Raw genomic sequence first — 5,949 nt, forward strand, 5'->3', positions numbered from 1 at the left:
TTTTTTGGTTTTTTGGGTTTTTTTTCCCCCAAGGTTTGCCACTATTTGGATTCTTAAAACCCCTCATATTTCATCACTTATAATCTCTTGAGGACAAAACATAAGTTTTGCCTGTTACATTCCAGTCAAAGTTCCATCCCTGTATTAATTTCTTCTTTAAAAACCTTACTGGGAAAGTGAAGTACATGAAATAGGAACAGCCATTTGACATCCCTTTGGAGATTTATCCAGAAATAAGTGTTAGTACTTTTATGTCTGATGATCACTAAAATCTACAGCTGTGCTGGTGTCTCAGTGCCTGCTGGCAAGAGAAATGTGATCCTGAGGTTTGAGCAAACTGGGGAGCTAAGGAACAGTGACAATGGGAATGAAGGGTTTGGAAAATCCTTCAGAAATTCCTCTGTGACCATATGGTTAGAAAGCTAAAGCTTTCCGGACTCACAGTACCAACCTGCAGTACCTGGAATGAGATTAGGTAATGAAAATACAATGTTGACGAAGCTTTTATTTAAAGGTGGTATTACAGTATATGCCTTACTTTAAGTAAATAAATACATCCAATAAAGATTTGAGACTCAGCTGTTTGAAGAACATCCAAGGATTTTGGCTATCAAGATTAAAGAGACCCACTTTATCATTTAACAAGTCAATTTTGAAAATCTGCTTCAGCAGATAAAGTCCTGATCTGAGAGTAATATATATACTTAGTTATCTTCAAACATCAAAACATCAGAAGAAGATGTGACAGCAATGGAAGGGACAGCTGGTTTTACTGTGTCCAGCTTCCCAGTACTGCAGACAACTCTTTCACATCATTTCTTTCATATGCTGAATCATATTTCGTCCTAACTTCAGTGAGGAAGTTAGCCTTCCCTATGGCTGGCTGGCCTGCCTAGCTTCACTGGTCTCTCAGACAGGGAAGATTTTTTAATATATTTTTTTTTTTTAACCTAAGTGTTCTCCTGGAGAGGCCACAACTGTTGCATGTTACCAAGGTCAGATTCAGAGGCTTGAAATTGCCAAGCTCCCTTTTGCTTCTCTTAACCCTGTTTCCTCAATACAGGTGGTACATTTGTTATTGTCCAAGCATATAGTCCCATTCATAAAAACTCGGCAGATTTATTAAAAAAATCCTTGTACCTGCAATTTCCAGATGGTAAAGACAGTTTGAATTCTTCATCTTTGTCCCATCCAGTTCCAATTTTTCCTTCTGTCTCAGATATGGGCATGCTTTCTCTGCTCTTTTGTCCTCACCCTGCATTTTCCCCCACGGCTGACATCACTGCCCTATTAAAAACCGAGACAAAGGATGCAGGACTGTGTCAAGATTGTCTTTCATCTCTATTCTATCCTCACTGCTTAGTGGCCCAATCTGTTGCCTGTCACCTGAAGGGGCATCTGAGCCTTAGGATTATTGTTCGCATTTATTTTTCAGCGTATGTCTGGAAGCCAGTCTACCTTAATGACACAATTCTCACTAGTCTCTCTCTTCCTCTTATAACATTACAGAAATTCCTATTCATATCCAAAGCTAAACCTGAAGCAGTGAGCATCTATGACAGACTTCCAGCAGTACTCAATAGAATGTCTTATTACCCTTCCTGTAAGCAATTTTACACAAATGTAGTCTATTTTATCCATCCTAACCCCTCTCTTTCAGTGTACAACATCAAGCCAGGATGCTCAGCCATCTTTGCCTTTCTTTCTGTTTCCAAAACCATTATAACTGTAGTCATTATTTTGTTACGTTTATGTTATTCTGTTAATGTGTGATTTCACATATTGCATCAGTTGTTCTCGGACCTCTACTTTATTGCCCATGTACCTTGGATTACCATATCAAGTTTCACTGGTAATCCTCAACGTCTTGACCAGGCCAGGCAAGGTCATTTTAACAACTGTGTTGCCATCCTGTCAACTGGGGAGTCTCACTATGTTTTTATCTAATAACATGCCTCTGTTATTCTACACTGATGGAGCCAGTTTAGACCACGGGCAGTGAAGACCTTTGTTTTGGTTCAGTATGATCATTATAATCTGCCAGTCTCAGCAGTACTGGGCATGCTTTCTCATTGCTGTTCACTTTCCTAGTCATTCTATTCCCTTGATTTCTATTTTCTTGTACATTTGATTTTCCCAGTAAATGCAGGGGTGGACTCTACACACATAATTCTCTTCCTATTATTTAGTTTGAAGCTCATCTACTTGGTCTTATCTACCTTGACCCCATGATGTCTTGGCAGAGGTCAGTAGAATCCTGACTTGCATTGGGAATATGAATAAAGAAATATTACAGACAGTTTTGTGCAATATAGGAAAGGAGGAGGCAGCCCATGTAATTGTGAGGCAGTGGACAGAAAGCAAATGAAAAGATGTACGTAGTTCCCCACACTGTGCACCGTTAAACTGTTCAACTCGGGATGTATTCAAACAGAGTTCAAGAAGAGATGTAATGAATTCTAGGAAGAAAAACCTGCAAATCCTTTTCTGCACAAAGAAACAACCTGAGGCTCTGGAAGATTCTTTGAGCCTCTGATTTGCAGGGAGCACCGCCCCAAAGGTGTGTTGCCCTGTCTTTTTAATTCATCTTTAAACTTCAAATCATGGTTACTACCAGGGATAGAACCCTGAACCAGGTAACATGTTGTTCAGATAATCTTGAATCACTTAGGGAAGGTTTACTCTTCTGTGCATCCCCAGTTTGTGGACATTTTCTTGGTTATACTGGTTTAATTGAAGGCAAATGGAGAGCATTTGGAAGCTTCCAGGTGGTCTTCCTGGTTAATCACAAAACTTCACAGCAGTACTTCTTCCCAATATATTGAGACAGTCTTGTGGCCAGTATTGGCTCTCAGTTTTCAGAAGCAGAGTTGAACTTGCAGCTGTATCCCAGGCTGCCTCCACAGTGCTTTGCATTACTGCTGCTGGTGCTCAGCTCCCTCCATGCAGAAAGGAAAGTTCTTTGCCTCCTGAAAGAAGCTGTGAGAATAAACAGGCAAATTTCTGAAATGTACTGTGGAACTGTTGTTATAGTGAGAGAACAGGGCATTCAGTAATGGTGACTTGACTTTTGATGATTGTTTTGACTTTCTCGATTATCAGACTTTTTTTTTTTTAATGAGGTGAGGGGAAATGAAAAATTCCATCTTGCTATTGCTGAATATATTGACTGTGTATTCTGCAGCCAAATCTGTAGTGTTGGCACTATATGACAATATAAAGTAATATTTGAGACAGAGAGAGGTTGCATTTCCCATCTGGCCAGGTCTGTTTGTTTGGCTAGTTTAATGCATTCTGCAAAGAGGGGAGAGTCACTGCTTCTGCCCTCTGAAAAGCAGAAAGCATTATGAAAAATAATGAAATACAGTAGAGCCCTGATTACCCAGCTGCCATAGGGAAAGCTGAATAAGCCTGGATAACAGAGGTTTCAGAAATTCAAGGGAATTGTCAGCATAATTAATAGATATTGGGGGACATGACCATGTTTTAGATAATAGAAAGTTTGGGACAGCTGAGGGGCAGATGACCCAAGGTTATATTGTAATACTGAAGCCGTGTTGTAGCTTCCATAGCTCTCATTTTAAAAGTTTTCCCTAGTATCTGGTTACGATCAGAAAATACACTCTGTTTGAAAGAGAGAGAAAGAGACAGTAATCATCACGGGTACTACTTACAGAAAAATGTGACCAAGAATCCTGAGGTTACTGGGGAAGGGAACAATAAGTAACAATGTTAATATTTTTTTTTTCTCCAGAAGTGATTAATTTAACTGAAATGAAACTACAAAACAGCCTACAAAAAGGATAAGCTCCTGCTTGCTTTAATTCCCTAGGACTTTCCCTTTTTTTGCAGCATCCATTCAAGGAGCACACATTTGTCCAGACACAAAAGTTGCCCTTGCGAATGATGTTTTAGGTACCATTCACAAATCATTGCAGGGAAACAGTTGGTAGAAGCTGATATTTAAATGGAAACATGTTAAGGGCAATTAGAATAATTTATTCCCATTCCATTTGCAAAGCTAAGCTACATTCTGCTGTAAACATAAGGCATACAAATAGATAAATGGATAGCTGTGCAGGCATCACACTGTCAAAACTAACACTGGCTGATCACGAAGCAAGATTACATTTAGGTTCTTTCGCTGCAAATGTTGCTTTTCCAGAGATATCTGAAATGTTTTTCTACATACTCAATGGAATTTTGATCATTGTCTTGTGAGAAAACCCTTGTAAGGAAAAAAAATATCTATTTTCCATACTTGTAATCTGAAAATAAACCTTAGCTGATTCTAAACTTTAGTCAATCTGATTATCCGTGAAGCTGTTCAAAGACCACCTCTATTTGACAGGGCCAGTAGCAAGTTTGCAAACCAACATCATAATGTTATTTTGAAAATGTTTTTAATAATTACTGTATTTGAAAATATATGCATATATGTAAAAGTTCATTTTTTCGGAACAAAAATCCCAAATTAGAGGATTTTTTCCCTCAAAATGCATACACTATTACTGACATAAAATTGATCATCTTGGTTTTGTTGTTATACTTCATGTCTGAATACTTAATCCACACAATATTTTAACCTATTTGTTACAAAATCACACTGAAGAAAATAAACCCCCTTATTTTGATCTAGAAGTTAAGCTGTACATCATATACAGCTTTGTCTCCTTTGCCACGGGACAGCTATTCTGGTGACTGGTGACCACAGAATATTGGCATACTTTGGTTAAATCAGCTTTGCTATTCTCAATGGGAAGATGAAGACTACTCTGCCTTTTCTCCTCCTAATGCTACCACTGTTTAACTTTTATATGGCTATTCTGGAACTTCACGGGTAAAGAAATCCAGGCTAAAATTAACTTCTTTTTTTTTTTCTCTCTTTTTTTTTTTTTTTTCTTCTTTTCTGGGAGTAGCTGGAACATAGCAGCAGGGACACTCCTTTCTGGAGGTAAGACTGGGCTTTTGCTGACACAGAGTACATGTTGAACCATAGCATCAAATACACATGGTTTGGTATTCTGGCTCATGAGCTCCTGAAGCCATATGACATTACAGATGTCAGTCCTTAAATTTTGCAATTCTCCTGCAATGTTTCCTTGCCATCTCCTGATTCATACCACGAAAATTATAAGGGGGTCTGTAATGAGGGTATTAATGTTTACCTTATTCCAAGGCATGCTCTAGAGACAACTGATACATGGAATATCCTTAGAAAATTCAAAATGCTGTGGAACTACTAAGTATTTTTGTTGTGGATATCATTAAGTGCTTCATCAACAGTGACTTATTATCTCTATTAGCAACAAAGTTAGGTCAAAAGCATGGAAAATACAAGGCTAACCCCTTGGCAGGGATCACTGTACAAACAAGAGGTTGAGTATGCTTTGCTTTCTGTGAGAAAGGTGCAGAAGGGATCTATTATTAGAACTACACACATCCATGCCTGAAATTAAAATATGAAGAAAATTCAAGGATGTATAATGCAGAGCTGTTTTTTGAACATCCAGGCTTCACAAGGCAGTTGGTTCAGGACCCAGGGCATTCTATTTGGTATATTCATTTTTCAAGTCATCCATGGTGAATTTAAATGGTGAAAGCTCATACCCCTCTGTTTTAATTTACTGCAGCAAAGCAACTAGGTACTTCTTACAGTAAATCAACTCAGATGATGAACATGCATAAGGTGCTTTTTGTTTTGGCTTGATTTTCTTTTTTTTTTCCTATCAACAATATATTGCATGCACCAATGAGTTTATGGCACACAAACCCATAACGCTATTTCCTGGAGTGCTCAAAGTGAAAAAGAACAAGGGAGAAGGCCCTCAGCAACACCCCATTGTCTGGAACGCTGTTAGACCGGCCTGAACAAGGAGGGCCAGAAGGTGGCTGGCTAGAATTCCTGTGTTTTTTCAGAAAAAGGAATAGCGAGGAGCTGTGAAGCCT

At 38.6% G+C, this 5,949-nt stretch overlaps 1 long non-coding RNA gene across 1 annotated transcript; it reads right to left on the bottom strand.

The window, feature by feature from the left end:
* Positions 1–487: 487 nt before the first annotated feature.
* LOC308068318 lies at positions 488–2,976 on the bottom strand. The gene is made up of 2 exons (XR_013929930.1): positions 2,634–2,976; positions 488–1,287 (listed from the first exon to the last, which is right to left on the bottom strand). It is a non-coding gene; the product is annotated as an uncharacterized lncRNA (long non-coding RNA).
* Between the last annotated feature and the right edge of the window lie 2,973 nt (positions 2,977–5,949).

The sequence above is a fragment of the Falco punctatus genome, assembly GCF_963210335.1.
Source record: "Falco punctatus genome assembly, chromosome: 8".
NCBI classification, from domain to species: domain Eukaryota; kingdom Metazoa; phylum Chordata; class Aves; order Falconiformes; family Falconidae; genus Falco; species Falco punctatus.